Genomic DNA, 19,010 nt, shown 5'->3' on the forward strand with positions numbered 1-19,010 from the left:
TTCTCTCAATATACTTTGAGTAGTGGGAACCGATTTTTATCTCCAGTATCAAGTCCTGTGTAGTGGCGAATTTAAGGATTTTTCAATAAAACTTAGCAAATAGACATAATTCCACGTACTTTTGAGGTCGGTTTTTTTAGTACTCTGTACTGAGATTATTGAACCACTGTTGGAACCGTGTATGGACAATTTTATAATAAATACCTGTTCGAGTAGTGCGGAAAGTGATTATTTCATCGATCGCGAACGTACTAATATAAGCTATGGCAAATGAGGAAATGCGTTGAGATACGGACTGATTTGAAATCATTAATAACCGGAAAAATATTCATTTTTTGTTATATAAAGGAAGCACACGTTAATCAGTTTATATTTTTGTTAACTTGCTTATTGATATCCATGTCAATTCCTAGATTTACTGCAGTAAATGTTTTTAAAAATCGGTAAATCGTTTTACAGCTCTATATAGTTCACACGGAAATCCAAACAAAACAACAATAAAGTAGGTACGTTGTTCAAAATTCAGATTAAGCATAGTAATTAATATTCGTGTGCATTCGGAAATCCGGTGATAACCGAGGGACATTGAGAAAATAGAAGCTCTGTACACGTATGTTGTCGTATGCAACCAGTTCAATTTATTATAAATTTGGAACGATAATGGTATAATTAAATGGAATAATTGGTATGTATTCATTTGAAGTGGTAAGATAATCAATCAACACGTGTATGATTGTTACGTAATCATGACCATGTGATTTATAATACAAACATGAAATGCATATCACTGCGCATGTCATGTTAAAATGTATGGGAGAGTTTAACGTTAAAATTTTGGGTATTTCTAGTTTTATTTTTAAAAAAGTTATTCGTCGTTTTACTCATTAGGTAACGTGCTTTCGATGTCAGTTTATAGGTTTTTAATATATCTTAAATTTACGGAATAATCGCCTGGGCACACTTAACGATTACACTCTGCATAGCCATTAGATATATTACTCTAAAATATTTTGAGACTTGCAAATTGTGTTACGTATTGAAACTAAGTTATTATAATAATAACGCATACACTCAACATAGCCCCGCACTAGGGAATCTGCGTCGCGGGTGTCATAAAGGATACATACATAGACAACCACAAATAACACCCAAACTCACGAGAGAAATAAATGTAGGCCATACAAATATTTATTCCGGCTCGGGAATCGAACCTGGGACCTCTGCGTGGTAGTCGTTCGGCCACACAGGCAGTTGAATTTGATCAAGTTTACTATTTATTAGCTACTCCACACTTTGGTCTTTCAGTTTAACGCTTTTTTAACTTACAGCTCCGGTAAACTTTATGTAAGACCTAGGCTAGGTAGGCTATCACACAAAAATCGACAAATTGAAAAATAGTTAACTCGGCTAACTCTACTGTTGTGGTGCGTACAGAGTATTGTTTTCAAAATACAATTAGGTGTCGACACTAAATGTGGGTTGGCAGTAGCATTGTCACGCAAAGGGTGTCGCGTGTTTAGTAGTTTGCCGTCAATGCGGCGTGGATATGCGGCAGGCGGCGCGGTGTTGAGCTGACCTCCCGCCAGCGGGTGGTGCGCGCGCAGTTGCGCTGGCTGCCAATACCCCGCCAGCAACCGGCGAGCGCGCGCCTCTCGCCCGCCAACGCCATAAGTATCGACGCGCGTACTTGTGAAAACACCCCGACTAAACCGCATGCAATGTCCTAGCTTCCTTCACTGTGAGCGTCTTTGCATCTCTGGAAAAATTGCATATCCGAACACACTGCCGCATCGATTTACAAGGTCGCCCGCAGTGCAGTTTGCTATCAGCCTATCAGTAGAACACGCACTTTTCATGTAAGTAATCGTATTATTCGTTACGTAGATGTAAAAGTTACTATTTTTCTGAAAAATGTAAGTAACACAGTATTTATTCTGTAACTACAGAATTATTCATTATTCACAGATATATAATTTGCACAGAAAGTCTTGTAGTGATTAAATCCTGAGTGTATAACATCGTAAACTTGTGTTCTACAATAGTATACTATTAAAATTACTATATGTTTGAATGAGAGAGGCCCTATGCTTATTTATTTTTATTAATAACGTCTCTAGGGTATATATATATAAATATATATATTATCCTATATTATATATTGAATCGTTGTTGTTGTTTTTGTTGATTGGTACAAAACTTTTAAAAAGTGTTGAAGGCTGTATTATTTGCGTGAGCAGTTAATTCTTGATTTTCATTTCGTATGTAATGTATACAAACACATAATTAATGTGCGTACCATTTGATACAAAAAGATAAATAAATTATAAGTACATATAGAGGGTGGTAATTGGTATTATAAATTTGTATTGGTATTATATATTAAAGGCAAGGGAAAATCGTGGTTATCTGTAAGGCAAGCAACATTTCAGTGTTTACAAGAAGTTTTAATCTGTAAATTATAGCTACTTTTTTAGGACTTCCACCTAACGCTGCGATTGTATTGTATTTGTTATTGTTTGAAATTGTTAATTACAAATGAAAAGGATACCTGAATGTGATGATGTACTTTTCTAGCACGTGTTCAACTCTCCCTTCGAATTCGATTGCTTTCTAGTGAAACGTCACTAAATATCAAGCCACACTTATACTTTCTTAGGAATGAGGGAAGGTAAATAAATAAATAATGTATTTACTTATGTGTGAGTTGCGTATTTCTACAGTACTAAGTTGACATTTACCAATACAATTGTCGAAATCACTAACGGTAATTTAAAACATTTGGCATTACAATTTTTGTTTTTTCTATAACTGTCATCCTAGTTAAATTAATAAACAGTGAAAAAGATTACAATATTTTTAATTAGTTTAAGGTAAAAAAACTGCAATTATAATATCTTTACCGATATACTTGCGCTACCATTGGGTATCATTCTGTGACACTAATAACCTAATCGATATGCAACACTCCATCATAATGTGATTAAACCACAGTATTCTGCACTGAGTGACCTTTTATAACCTATTTTGCCTCAAATTTTTGCTTCAAACCAGAAAACCGTTCCAGTTAACATTCGCAAATAGCGTGAACAAAATTATAATGGCCAAGCGAAGTTCTGCTTTTTAAAACTTAGGTGAATTTGAATTTCTCATTAAGCGATCTGTATATAGATAGATAGATAGCTACAAACGGTCTATTCAGTAGCCGGTTGTCATTGGCCGCCTTTTATTTTTATTTAATTATTTTATTTTGTTATTAACAAAACTGTCTTATTGACTGTATTTATTATACATATAGTATCCGGCAATAATAACAGTGTCTGTTGAGGTTTACGTTGACATCCAATGCAGTACACCACAAGGACCTGAAAAACTAACGTAACTGATGTTCAAAAATGTTCAGTGCAAATGATAATTGTCAAGTCTCGGAATAACAGTCAGAGATTTTCGTGGGAAATGTAACCGGAACAGCATTGTCGCACAACACTCACAAGTAATGTAGACCAATGTTACAGTTATTGGATTTCATACCTATGCTAATAGTGACAAAATAAGTAAATCAAGTGAACGCTGACTGGTTTATTTTGCACCCTAAATTGGTGGTGCTAATACATATTTTTCTCTTTAGATATTAATTTTAGTGAAATGAGTTGAATTAATTAATATTAGACAACATTGCGGCGGTCCTACGCACAAAGTTTTCTCTCATGTAGACAAATAATTTCCTGAAATTTTCACTTTGAAAAATTATACTATCCTTGGTATTAGCTATTTTATATAATCCTTATCAGACACAGTGATTGCGCGAAAATTGTTCTGTTTATGTGTCTGTACGTTATTCATGCTTTAACAAAGCGATCGTTTTAAAAAATTTGCAATACTAGGTACTTCCTTCCTATTATTATGTACCCCTTTGTTGTAGTCTATTAGCTGTGACAATTATAGGAAAAATATTTAGTATTAAATCTGAAACATTATGAAAAAATTAAAACATATTCTTTCAAACGTGTCCAGAAGTATTAAACAGAAACTAAAACAAACTTAAGAGCAAAGTTCTTTGATTAAGAATGAATTGATGAGATGTAAACTTTTATACCCAAAATCAATATTAAGCATAAGAGCCCCATTGATTGTAAGTACTAAATAAAATGTGGGGCAATTAAATGTATGAGCCACATATAATAACTAAATAAAATTTTTAAAGCTTTTTATGCTACAGATAAATTATTTGTCTACTTCTTTATGAGTTACCAGCGGAAACTGAAGCATCAGAAGTGGCTCGAAATGCTTAGCGTGAATAGCATACATACCTAGTAATACCCACGTCGGCGTGTGTGCGACTTGTATTGTGACTACTTCGCCTGCGCGTTACGGCCCGATTAGACTTGAACAAATGAGAAGAAATGAGAGAAATAACTACCACCCGCGACTATTGTTATTAAAGACCCATGAAAATTGGCAAAGCAATTCTGCACAGCGAATCCACTCATTTTTTTCATTTACCTATCTATATAAAGTCCAACTAAGTCTTAAGTGTTTTATTTTCTTGACATTTACCTGTTTTGCATCACACTTAGGTTTCCTCAATTTTAAAGTCCAGTATGTGTAAATAATTAAAGTAATAATCCTCTCAGCACATTAATACCCAGTTTCATTTTTGACTTTCTAACGTGATTTCGAAATGACAATATCGTAATGCATATCTAATATGAAAAAATAAGTGTAAAAGTAATTCCTACTTCGAAAATGATTTTTTTCTACGATATGTTTTCAGTCTTCGCTCTAAACACCGAAACCGTACGTGAATCAACTTCAATAACGTTTCCAAGCTTTCCTTTAACCGTATTAATTTACTTGGCTACCCTCGTTTGTAGCTACAACCTCAATTGCCTCTCGGATGACAACACATTTTATTGATTGCTTTTCTAAGTTAACATGGTTTATAAGTATACATATATCTAACCTCTTTAAAAACTTTAGAAACTGGAAAAAATCTTTTTTTTTTGAGTTTCTAAAACTAACTGTCATGAAAAACAGTTATCTTTTTTCTACAAAACTTAAAATATAACCCTGTTAATAATAAACAATTTCTTCGAAATGACGCAATGTCTACCTTTCCTTGATTGGTATTCGCTACTATTGCCCTCTTGAAACATACATGAAATCTTTATATTTTTTTTATTGTGAATAATTTCTCTTATAAGCTTATAACACTAGACTTTCAAGGATGCTTTAGCGAGGGATTTCGCCTGCGGCCCCCAGTGATTCGAAGTTTTCGCTAAGGATACGCAGGTGTAACACGAGGTTGACGATTTGAACCTTTTGAAGTTCTCGCGATGGAGCCCACGTCACCCACTTTTTTGTGGACGTGCCAAGGGCCTACAATGTTGATTCAGACCGTCCTTATTAGATGTCTACCCATGTGTCACGCACTGACTGTCATGCCATCAAACATCTTGCTGCCGTTGTATTGATCAGTAAGGCCGGAGGAGACATTACTGAGTGCGGCGGAATATTCGACCTCGAATGCATAGGATCGTATAATATTTAACGACATATGGGGATTGATCTGGGAAAAACGGTCGAATATTTCGGTGATATTAGTACTCTGATTGTTTATGAATGCCAAGATCGATTCATCGAGGATGAGCGTGCCTAGCATGGGATCTTCTGCAAAGATGATAATAAAGGTGATACTAGGCCAGGAGATTAAATTTTTACGTAATATCCTTTACACTATTCACAAATTTGCTTCTATATAGCTCTAGGCAGATGAAACTAAATTCATCACCCTATAAAGTGTTTTAGATTATCAAGAGCGTTTTTAGGGCCGAAAGGGCCGTTAACCACCCGGCAAGGCACCTGAATTATGTTGAATTTGGAACTTTTTGATTGGATGGACGGCCAAAGAAAAGATCTCTCAAATGGTTAGATACGCGGCTGCTGACAATAGATTTTTTCTGTATATTGTTAATTTCATTGTATTTTGTAACATTGACGAAGATATGATAAAACTCCATGTATAGTACTGTTTGTAGGTATTTTACACGTCTAATTTTAGAATCTTTTCACCCCTGTCCTATGTCAAGTACGGCCCAGTGGCGCGGCCCGCCTTTGAGAAATCCCATATAAATTTATTTCATCATCATCCACAGCCTCACTAGGTATATAAATTTATTTACTATATTTAAATATTGGTAGTGACTTCGTTTTAATTATCTTAATATGAAAGGTATTCACCTGTTTTTTGCCGTCGTTTGGCATTGGTCTCCAGTTGTAATTCTGATTCCGTCTGTATATTATACCATTATTTCGCTGACAAATTTTTGTAAGTAAGTATTTACTTAGGCCTAATGTCCAAAAGGTCAACAACTTTGTTGTCAGAATAGTTCACTTTATATTCATTTATTTATTTCGACAGGAAAGGTTTAAAAATACAATAAAAGTTTAAATACTAAATTATATGAATAAAATTGAGTCCCCGCGGCGAGGTGCCCAAGATGCAGCGTTCGTATGCTAATTTGGGTAAGGTAGCTAGATACCCTTGAGTTTTCGTTTATTTTATTTATTTATTTATTCATGGAAAACCAACAGCTTCAACCATTTAATAAAAATAGAGAAAGAAACATAAAGCCAATTACAGGTTTCCACCTATAGCAGTGTTCGTTGCCAGTCTATTTATTAATTTTTTTGATAAAATCTTGTGAAGACGAAGGGGCTGGAGCCCGACGGGCTAAAATTTCGACACAAAGGGTGCAAATAAATAGTCAGTCGAGGTTTTGGTACTTTTATTCTTTAGTTTTTGTGCCAGCTCAGCTGTGGAGTCAACCCTCTTGCCGGTGTGCTGGAAATGGGATGGGGCAAGTGTGTTGACACACATTTTGTCCCACACTAGTGCCCGACCCATACTCCAAGAGATGAGTGTCATTCCCTCCGGGCATTTGCCATCAGGTCGCGACATGCCGCTTGGCTCTAGTACACCGGACTCGTTACTTGCTCACTTATACGATGAATAAATGTCTTCAAGTCTACATATAAAAAGGTTTAATGAGTTAACGAAAAGTACGTGTTTAACCAGCACGTGCGTCCAGTATACGCGCACGATTGACACGTGACCGAGTTCAACGTTTACGCCACAACGGTATCGTATAAACACCTACATTACCTATTGATTTAAACACTTTTGTAATAATAACGTCTTAGTGCAACCTAAACAAACTAAATCTATTTCTAGAAATAATGATTTAGTCAGTGAGTCACTCAATTGCCTTCGTTTATTAATATAGGAAGTAAATAAGAAATAACCTAACTGTAACGTAAAAGTGATTAATTGAGTCAGTATCGAAGATGTTTCTATTAAGACAGTTACAAAAATGTACTCTTTTGTAACTGTTAATTGATATCTTTTTCTACATACATAAAGCCATTACTTTAATTGATCACAATAATAATTGATATATCTAATAATATTCCTAGTATAAAACAAGGTTGTTTTAAAACTTATACTTTTCAGAAGCAATTACTCCATAACAATATAATAAGCTTCTTTGAAATTCATGCGCAAACTAAATGTAAATTAATATATCTTTCGAAGCTTACGTTGTCTTTGACAATTGTACAATACCTCAGGATCAAAGCCTCTATGGGACTACACAGCATATACAAAAATCATATATCTATGATTCATATATATATGCTAATGTAATATTGTAAACACGTGAATTATTCTATTTTTGACCATATGATTAAATATTATACACACACACACACACATTTAGCGGAATAGTAGTAATATACCCAAAATAATACACTATTTTTTGAAAGCTCCACTCCACACGTAGGCACACGCACACACATACGCTCGCACGCACACATCAATGCAAGTATATCTTTGGTTTAGACATTTTTTATTTTACTAACTTCATTTAATTTTTTAATAATTTTGGATTCTTTCTTCTTCTTCTGTTTCTTTCTTCTTCTTTTAGTTTTGTTTTTGTTTATTATATTTTTCTTTTCGACTACGCTACGTTTAGTCGAAGTGGAGGCCTGTTGACCTAAATCACAGAGTATCTTAGTTTAGGCTCCAGCCACCACAAATTAAATTGTACGAACCATTAGGTTCACTGTTCCGATGTTATATTTTTGTGGTGGAAATAAAGAATTTCTTATTATTTTGCGTTCTTGTAAATTCCGTAGAAAATTTGCCAATTAAACTTGGATTCAATCAAAAATCAATGTTAAATTGTTTTTAAATTTTCAGCCGTTTCTGATTTGCTACAAAATGTAAGGATAAAATAAATTATATTTAATTTAATGTTTTTCCAATAAAAATGTTAATTTAATTGTTACTTCGTGTCTAATTCATATTCATTTAAATATAGTCGTTATTAATTTTGTATTCTCACTAAATTTTATTCCGCTAAATAATTGTTTGTTGCTACTTGCTGTTAAATATTATCAAAACAGTGTCGTCAATTCAGAAATTTAACTATTCGATAAAACTTTACAATATAGTAAAGATGCCAAATTGGGCACTATGAACTTCCTATGTTTTGCCCAAAAAAATAAATGGTCTATCACACATAACTGTACTTTTTATATAACTAATTGGCCAGACCAGTCTGACCATCAATCTGACCTAATTTGACCAACGGGAAACACCGAATTTTTTAAATTAAAAAGTAAATACGGTTTTGACCTCCATCCCACCTGGAAAGGTGGACGATATCGACGATGTAGCATGCAAACCTAAATAATGCCTATTCACTCTCGCCTTGAAAAGATCCAAGTTATATTCTGGGAATAAGTCTGGAGGCAGAGAATTCCACTCCTTAGCCATTCGTCATATAAATGTGGAAGCGAAACTCTTCGTGCGAATCCTTGGAATATCCACAACGTAGAGGTGGAATGTCAGCCTCCGCCTAGTCCACTGTGGGTCCCCCGATGATAGAGTGGGAGGAGGAATTAAATCAGGCTATTCCATCGCACTCACTGTGATATATCCTGTAGAATACCCATAAACAGGCAACTTTACGGAGTTGCATTTTAGACCATGGATACATTTTAGACCATGGATACTGTGTATATTGACAAACTTCGTAAAAATAACCGTCAACGTCGTATCATCTTGCGCCACGATAATGCCTGTTCTCACACGGCCAGACTGAGATATGAATTTTTGAAAGTGAACAACGTTGACCTTATGAGCCATCTCGCGTGCATTCCCGACCTGGCACCTTGTGACTTTTATTTATTTCCAAAAATTAAGAACCAGCTACGCGGTCAATGATTTTCATCACCTGAAGAGGCTGTCAAGAGTATGAAAAATATGTTTCAGAGATTGTCACGGAGGAGTGGCATAAATGTTTTCGAAATTGGTTCATTCGTATGAAAAACTGCATTAACGCTAACGGAGAATATTTTGAGAAACAATAAATTCATTTCTGACCATTTATAGTACTTTTTCCTTATTTATTCCGGAAACTTATAGTGCGCCCTATGTGAAATGTGCCGAAGTTCAAATTCGACGACCGGTTCATTCCAAGTAGCCGAAGATGGTCGGTTATCGGTATGGATGTATCACGGTTACAAATGTAGGGAGATGTTACCCTGCAATAAATATTAGTATTCTCCTAAAATGTGCATTTCGTAATATTGACTTGAGAGACAATCTTGCCCATGCCAACCTGATTTAAAACAACCAGATTTAAAGCTTTATAAAATACTACGTCACGCGTACTTACTCTTGTTTGTATCGTGCTCTCTTCTCGGGTTATTTATTGGTTTGTGCTACTAATCGTATTTCATATTTCAAAGAAAACAATTCACTTCGCGTTCCATACCAAAGTGTGTTGCATAATCCAAGTTAGATTGATTTATTCCAAGTACCCTGATTGTGCCCATATTCAGTTGCCGCTGTTTGCGCCCTCTATAAAACAAATTATCAATCTATAAAAATGGCGAAAAATTGTTATGGCGAAACAAATATCATCAGTGAACAGCAAACTTAGATCCACGTTTAAGTCTTACGACATTTATTTTGTAAATATTCCTAACAATAATTGGTTATATAGGCTGCTTGCTTGTTTGTGTCAAAACCTACAACGTATTCATCAAGACTGTCAAGTCGATAATCATATAAGTACGCCGTATTGTTTGTTCTAATATCATGAGGTATCTAATCTACCTTTTAAAAAAAGTACTTTGCTACAACGCTGTCCCAAAGTAAATAAAAACATGAAACGTCTCTGAAAATTTAGTGAATTTTACCTATAAATCTATAAAGATAGAACTTCACTAGAGGATAAAGTCCAAATAAAGTCATTGAACCTAAGCTCGAAATTATAGTTCCATATTATATTCCATATTATTTGTTTAGCAGCAGTAGAGCTCCTTGTGAAAGATTTCGTCCAGGAAAGTACTACCTTTCGTATTTCTGCTGCCAAGCAGTAGTGGGAGCATTACTGCGTTCCGGTTTAGAAGGGTAAGGGTGCTGGTGACATTACAGGCACATGGGACTTGTTAACTTATGTCTCAGGGTGACGGGCGCAATGGTAGTGCCCCTCAGATCTTTGCGATTTAAAGTTCTAAGTGGCACTGCAGCTGTTATGGACAGGCGTGTAGCTTACCATCAGGGACACGACTTGTTCGTCACGTCACTTGATAATATAAAAAAAATCGCTAATACATTTTAGTTTTCATGAAATCTAATGGTCTTGTTTCGCGGTATTGTTTGCATATTTCACAGAGAATTTATCGAGCTCTGTGTAAACAAATTGAGCGATTGTGAAAACTTCCTCAGGTGGAAATGCATCCTGAATACCTCCGTTCTTTTTATAAGTAAAAAGTAATTATAGATGAACTGCTTATTTGTTCAACCATTTGTCTCTACAGTATGTTTATCGCAACTTAGTAGTTTGTAATTGCGCAAGTCCACACATATTACACCAATAGAATAGGACGTCCATTATGAAAATAAATCAATTCTTGCTTGCTTTTCTTGCAATATCAATTCATATGTGTACATTTTTATGTATAGCGTATTAACAGGAAATAAGATAGTAGCAGCTGCTGAACGATAACGTATCTCGCGAAAAAAATGTTGAGAAAAATCATTGTGAACAAGTTGTATAATACGACCAACACGGCTAACACGCTGGCCGATGAAATTTATTGACAAAATCTGTGACACATGCTATGAGTATGATATTATATAAATACAACTCACGAAACATGACTGCATAAGGTAAAATATTTATACAATTCAAATCTATTGTATATTACAACCAAATATGCTATGAAATAGCAAAGTAACGTATAATAAACAATAATTTTATTTAGCTTTATTGTTTTATTTAGCATTAAAACCTGATAAAGGTCAATGTCAAGGTTCTTGAACTCGTGATGTTCTCCTCCTAGTTTTCAGTTTTTTTTACGATGCCAAGTGGTGGGACGAACAAGTCGTGCACCTGCCCATAATAGTGCTGCTAAGAGATTTAAATCGTAAAAATCAGAGGGGTTGCTGCACAGCTCTGCGCCCGTCACTCTGAGACATAAGTTGCCAAATCCCATGTACCATTAATTTCATTAGCACTCCTTCCCTCCAAAACCGGAACGTAGTAATGATCAAGCAAGGTGGCAGCACTTCCCTGGGTGAACTCCTTCACAACGAGCTCAACTGCTACCCACTAAAAAAGTATAAAGTAAAAAGTGTAAAGTTTTTCCCGCAGGGCGAAGGATCATGACCCGTTTTATTTAATTTTGCTTTTGGTCAGATGACGTACGACTCACGTAGTACGTTTATTCTATTTACCTACGTATCGTAAGAGTCTATCCTACACATCAACTTTTTTTAATAGCTTTGTAATCGCTTTCTCATAAAGCATACAGATCATTTTAATTATACCTAGTTCCATAGGTATTGTAAATATTAACCCTTCTGAAAAATGTAATATAATTGCAGAAATGCTATTCTATGTCCATGTCCTACTTCGTAAACTTGCACTCTAAGGTAAATTACGACTAATTTGGAAACAGTAATGCCTACCCTATTTGGGATAACTTTTGCTTCACATTCATGAAGACATTTTGAGGTAAGAATCTACAATTCACTGAAACGAGAACTTGTGGAGTAACTAAAACATTTATAAAATATATTTTGCATACGCAAGCTTGCTGTTCTCTTCACTAACAGTAATAACTATTGTTTTCTTAAAATGAAAAAAAAAAAATTAGGCTACTATAAAAAAAAAACAAACAAACAAATTTGATCGTGTAGTTTTTGTTTTGTTAATGTGAGTAAATTTGTAACATTACTATAAAATCCCAACCAGAGTGCCGTTGAACCAACAAAAACAGTGAAACGTGTTACACAGATCAACAACAACTAGATGTGGTAACTTTCAAGTATAGATTAATAGTACGATATTAATGTGTTTTACGCTCATTTGATTACTTTGGTGAAATAAATGTACTTAAATAACTTTTTGAATTCATACGTTTTTTTTAGTTTCTTTTATAATACTAGGTAATTCGTCGTAGATTTTAGCACTTTCATAATACTTTAATTAGTATTGAAGAATTCATGATGCTTACATAGTAAATCCAATCCTTTGAAGATATGAAAGTCTCAAGTTCACTGTGTTGGCGTTCTAGGCTATGTTAAAGTATTACTTCTAAGTGCAAGTTATTGCACACCGTACAAACACACGTCGAATAATTCAAATTCGCCAAATTAGTTTAATTGAGATCATTGAAGGGCCCAAACGCAAACGTGTACCATTGTACTGGTAATATTGATAACGTCTGTTTATCACGGGGACTCATATTTCCATTGTAGCGTTCGTTAAACACTACCAGCTGATTTCAACGTTAATTGTGTTTGTTATTCTAAACCAAAGTTGTTCTGAATTTTTCAATGATTTTCAAGCGTCCCTGTTACATTTTACACTGCGTTACATTAAAAAAAAAAAAATATTTTTATAATATCAAGTTATCGGACGAATTAGTCGTGAGCTTGATGATAACTAACACGCGTGTCCATAACAGTTGCAGTGCCACTCAGAGCTTTAAATCGCAAAGATCTGAGGGGCACTGCCACTGGGTTCGTCACCCTGAGGCATAAGTTGACAAGTCCCATGTGTCTGTAATTTCATCAGCACCTTTGTCTTCAAAATCAGAACGCGGTAATGCTCACATTACTGCTTGGCGGCAGAACACTTTCACAAGAAGCTCTGCTACTAGTTCTAGAACAGTTTTTTTTAACGAAATTCTCAACATATTTCAAGTAATGCACATTCGTGACATTCCAAATTTCTGTCTTCTTTTGCTTTCAATACTTTCCGCTAGTTGCCAGTGTTTCGTTATTTAATCGAAACGCGTAATCTATACCATACTATGGATTGTAGATGCGTTGAACTGTATAATTGAATAAACGATTAAACAATTTTAGGACTTTTTTATATGAAAAAATATAATCACAATATTTTCGTATAAACTAAGAAGTATCGATACAAATATGTATCCCCACAACAAGGCGTGTATTTCAAAACTTGCTTTGGTTCATTGTTAATCAAACAATTCAATTCTTTATCATAGTGTTCAATCAATCACTCCTACTAATACGATTGATCTATAACACAATACTTAGAAGGATTGCAACGGCGCGATATTATTATGAAAATAGTAGATATCTTCTGTGATCTCGTTTACATCAGGGATGCAAAGGACAAGCAAATTATAACTATCAAATTTCCTTCAAATTCGTTCGCCACCAGTAACAAACATCGAAAATATAGCACGATATGGAATATTTATTTTGCAATCCCATTACTAAGAGATCTGTCAGAAACCCATAATTTATTGAAAAGTTTATTTGGATTTCAATTAAGGTTATTTGTCAACTCTTTTCAAATATCCCGTGATCAAAGTTTCGTGGAAATACGACTAAAATTTGACATGGTGTTGTTGTTATTGTTTCGTACTTTGGTAAAGCCAATTTCATAGGTCTGCTAATTAATATAATCTTACTTTAATGTCAACTGTAAGTAGTAGCTTCTCTTTACGAAAATCTTATATTTCATTTGACATTGATCTTATCATAAACATCAAAGCCAACGGAAGAACAATTTAGTACATTAATTTTCTTATTATTTATTTAATATTGAATATACACTATATTCTCAACAATCTAAATTATTATATTAATAATCGAGTTCTTAGATTTTCGCGACTTTTACACATACATACATGTAGCTTGTAACAAATATGCCTCTAAATAATGCGTTAAGGCCCCTATATTCGCATATTTTTTTACAAACTACATGCATGTTTCACACAATCAAATAAAAATCTCTTTATGATTTTACGCATTATACTCGTAATCGGCATAAACTCATACTCATTCATAACACATTGTTCGAAAAGAATGTCGATAATTTTAATCGCTAAGTGTTACTTATTTCCATTGTTTATTTGTTCAGGTTTAATTATTACCCTATTGATTAAATTCCTTTATCAGTATTTCATGTATTATGTTTAACTGCCTCCGTAGCCGAACGGATACCATGCCGGACTGCCACGCAGAGGTCCCAGGTTCGATTCCCGGGCCGGGAGAAATAGTTGTATGGCCTACAATTATTTCTCTCGTGAGTTTGGGTGTAATTTGTGGTTGTCTATGTGTGTGTCCATGGCACCCGCGACACAGGGTTTCCCTAGTGCGGGGCTATGTTGAGTGTGTGCGTTATTATTATTATTATGTTATTATTATTATGTTATAGAGCGTTATTTCTTATAACGAAACATATATATTTATTTATATTAAATATTTTTTATATTATTTATTTTAAAAAAAATGTTAACTGTTCCACAAATTAACACCAGTGCAACAATGGTATTCAAACAATAGATTTTGAATTTATCACGCTTTGATGAATTCGATGTAATTTCACCGTGTTCAAAAAAGATACCAAAGCCAATGGTTTAGTAAATATTTACGCTTGATGCCACACTAAAGATATGGAGCATATTTGGTACGTATGTTTCAAACATCACAGCTAATATTATGTCCATTTTTGTGTCACCCCATAACAAAAGTGAAACAGGAAACAGGTAAACAATTTCGCACAATAATGAATGATATAGTATGTTATAAATGCAGAATTATTTAGACTTAATAGAAAAACATTAGCAGAAAGTAACAATAAACAATCCTTCGGTAGAGCATTACGATTCAATATTAAGCCTAACGCGCCTAACGCAATTCTTTTGACATGTGTCAATCTCAGGTACGGAGGGTTAGTTGCCATGCTCTTTTCTATTTAAAATCCCGCCATAATACATTAGAAGCTTTTCATGAAGTTCTTTCTCTTGTTGTGCCATCTCATATTTGTAAGTTAGCTATCATTATAGTATTATTTTTTAATATACCTAGTGATGGGGCGAACAAGTCGTGCACCTGGTAGTAAGCGACACGCCTATCCATAACAGTTACAGTGCCACTCAGAGCTGTAAATCTCAAAGATCTTAGTGTCACTTCCACCTCGCCCGTCACCCTGAGACATAAGTTGAGAAGTCCCATGTGCCCGTAATTTCACCCGCACCCTTACCCTTCGGAACGCATTAATGCTAACATTACGGCTTGGCGGCAGAAATAAGTACGGTGGCAGTACTTCCCTCTGTAGGTATCACTCTGATACCTATTATATCGAACATATTTGAGAAAGTATCTTTAATAATACTTAACAGATTTATATAATAATACTCTACATATTCTTAATAATACTTAACAGATTTATATAAAAGAATAACATTCTCCGTCCCTCTCAGTATGGATTTCGTAAAGGAAGATCCACAACACTTGCTTGCTATGACTTTCTAACCATTATAACGAAAAGTATCAATGACAAAATTCCGGTAGCATCACTTTTCCTCGATATGAGCAAAGCATTTGACTATATTAATCATTCTAAACTTCTAAAAAAACTAGAAAACTATGGAATCAGAATCACAGCATTTGACTGGATAAAGAATTATTTGAAAGATAGGACACAAAGTACGACAATAAATAAAATTTGTAACAATCACAAGCGTCTTATAAAACAAAAGTTTTATTCTGATTATAAAACAAAAAACAGCGGCATTCCACAAGGAAGTATTTTAGCTCCGGTTCTCTTCAGTCTGTATATAAATGATCTTCAAAACGCAGTAGATCAGGAAAGCATTCTGTTTGCAGACGACACCACTCTTATATTAAAATGTTATGATAGAGACCACTTTGAAAAAGAAATAAATGACGCACTATATAAAGTTATCAAATGGTTAAATGCAAATGACTTACATATAAATATTAGCAAAACAAAATTCATGCAGTTCAGATCGCATAATTCTAATCCATTGCCGATTCAAGTGCAGTATAACGATCAAGTAGTAGATACAGTCGACTGTTTTAGTTTCCTTGTGGGGGAACTCCGTAGATGTAGGTAGGGTTTTTATAATACAAAAAAAATGCATTCGCGCAATTTGTGGCGCTAAAGCAGATGACACATGCAAGCCCCTATTTAAAAAACTAAACATCTTACCTCTTCCCTGTATGTATATCAGAGACATCTGTGTGTTTGTTAAGACTAATCCTAAACATTTTAAAATACGTGGCGAAATATTTCAAAGACATTTTAATTAACTTCAATTACCTGTACCAATAAATTCCAATATATTTGCACACCTGCTTGCAGGTTGAATACATTGTACCAATTTAATTTAAGACCTGTATATTTGCTGTATTCTGGCAAATAAACATTAATATAATTTAATCTAATCCCTGAACGAACTCTACTCTACTCTACTATACTAATAATCTCGCAGAACTAACAGCCTCGCAGAACTGTATTATTAAAAAAATCAGTCCATTTCAATAGGGATGGGTTCTGTTACATTTACAATTTTTACGTTCCACCCATACTATTTCTAATTAATCTCACAACCAGGTTATAAAAAAAATTAGTAAATTTGCAAAAAAAGATCGGTATATTATGACCTAAAACAAACAATATTTGTTGCACTTGTAATTTTAAATATAAAAATTACAGTTTAATAAGTAGAAAGAAAATGACACGATAAAGATAAAAATAAATTGCTCCAATTACTTGACGCATCCATAGAGATTTATACCATGAAATTGATAAATCGAATCGGCTAGTAAGCACCTTGCGTCAATGCGAATGCATACACCTTGAATGCGGGTACTTTTGTTTTGAGCTTTGCGTGATGTTTTTGGAGTAATTATTAAAATTTCGTTGATTTTATGCTTTGTTCTAAACTTTTTATTTGGTTGTTGTTGATTTTTTATTTGTTGTGTAGTTTTTATGGTAATACCGTAATAAATAAAACTTTTTATTTTTTCTGTTAAATGTTCTTGAATTATTTTTTGTATATCGATTCTCTCTTCGTTATCTAATCGAATAGCGAATATTCGCTATCTAAATCGTAAATGTCTAAATAGACCGCTCTAAACGGTGATGACTGTGTGCAGAAGCAAAAGGGAGAACGCAAGAGGCGTTGCTAAACAACTAACTAATCTATTACTAATGTACACATTGTCAAATAGTATAACAAAAACTTTAAAGTTTATTTTTAGTAAATTTATTATGTTTTGTCATGGAACAAAAGTTGTCGTTTTAGTTTAAGTGATATCACTAACATCATAAACATTGTAATACTACTACATAATACTAGACGCGAGATACTAGATACGAGATTGTTAGTAAGTATTTTACAAGTAACCCTGTATGAAATATGCCTGTGTAGAAAAGTTTTTCAGTATCATGAGCTGAATATCCTCGTGAAACAAGACAATCATGAAAATTTCGATTGAATTTTTTACAGTCTGCAAAATTTTTTGTCTGAAAACACAGCCGTTGTTAACTATACTATACGGTACCAGAACTAAAAGACAAATTAGATCGACAAACAAAATAAAATCAGGCAGCATAAGTTGTAATTATGCCCTGAGTATAATGTCATTAAAGTTTGTCACTATATAGGGTGACAGATTGAACGAGATGTATATTTAAAGAGGCGAATAAGTAGGTGATACCCATTTCAAATATGTCAAAAAACTGCCTTATTTTTAAATAAATTTCTCTAAAAAAATTTTGCGGTATATCGGTTTTATATTCACCTGTATAGACTGTGTTGTTCAGTGGAGTGCAGTGACGTTCATAACGATGCCATATCACTACACAAATGAGGAATATTGAGACTTACCATAGTATGTTATGCAAATTTGCAATTGGATCTTTGCAATTGGATCTCGGATTTCTTGAGCGAACGTTCGATTCGAGTGGTCATAAAAGGCTACCCTTCCGAACATATGGCGATAGATAGAGAGTTCCTCAGGGTCCGTACTGCCTGCAATTCTCTTTCTGCTGCATATCAATGATATGTTAATTGCAGGTACCCTTGCGTATGCTGATGACAGCACAGTTGTAGATGGGTACTTGACCAATGCAAGGGTCAGTGGAGAGGAAATTCAGTTTTGTCGAGAGTCCGTAGTTAGCCGTGTAGATTTGACACTCCAGGCAGTCTCCGCTTAGGGCAATGCAATCTTGTCAAATTTAATGCTACCAAAACGCAGGCGTGCCTATTCTCCACAAAACGGAGTCCCTTTGAGCTAACTCCGACTTTTCGTGATATATCCATACCGATAGCCGACCGTCTCCAGCTACTTGGAATAGATCTGTCGACCAATGTGAACTTCGGCAGATACATTGAATCCATGGCCAAAAATCCAGCAAGGAAGCTTGGAATCCTTTACCAGGGTGAGGCGTTACTTTACACCGGGACAGTTGCTTTAGTTGTACCAAGCACAAGTCCGATCGTGCATGGAGTACTGCTGCCACCTTTGGGATGGGTCCGCTACATATCAACTGGCCACTTTGATTCAATTGACAACCGTGCCAAGAGGCTTATAAGTGACTCTGAATTAGTGGAGGCGAAGCTGCAGAGCCTTGAGCACC

At 34.6% G+C, this 19,010-nt stretch overlaps 1 protein-coding gene across 1 annotated transcript in view; it reads left to right on the forward strand.

Annotated features, from left to right (window-relative positions):
* Positions 1-1,627: 1,627 nt before the first annotated feature.
* The window catches only part of LOC113239385 (glycoprotein 3-alpha-L-fucosyltransferase A), a 50,686-nt gene continuing 33,303 nt past the window's right edge, over positions 1,628-19,010 (forward strand). Inside the window, exon 1 of the mRNA XM_026476369.1 lies at positions 1,628-1,856. The gene's annotated coding sequence lies outside the window, so the exon portion shown is untranslated. The remainder of the gene's footprint in view (positions 1,857-19,010) is intronic.

Source organism: Hyposmocoma kahamanoa, unplaced genomic scaffold, assembly GCF_003589595.1.
Source record: "Hyposmocoma kahamanoa isolate Upper Pololo Valley unplaced genomic scaffold, ASM358959v1 99879, whole genome shotgun sequence".
Classification (NCBI taxonomy): Eukaryota; Metazoa; Arthropoda; class Insecta; order Lepidoptera; family Cosmopterigidae; genus Hyposmocoma; species Hyposmocoma kahamanoa.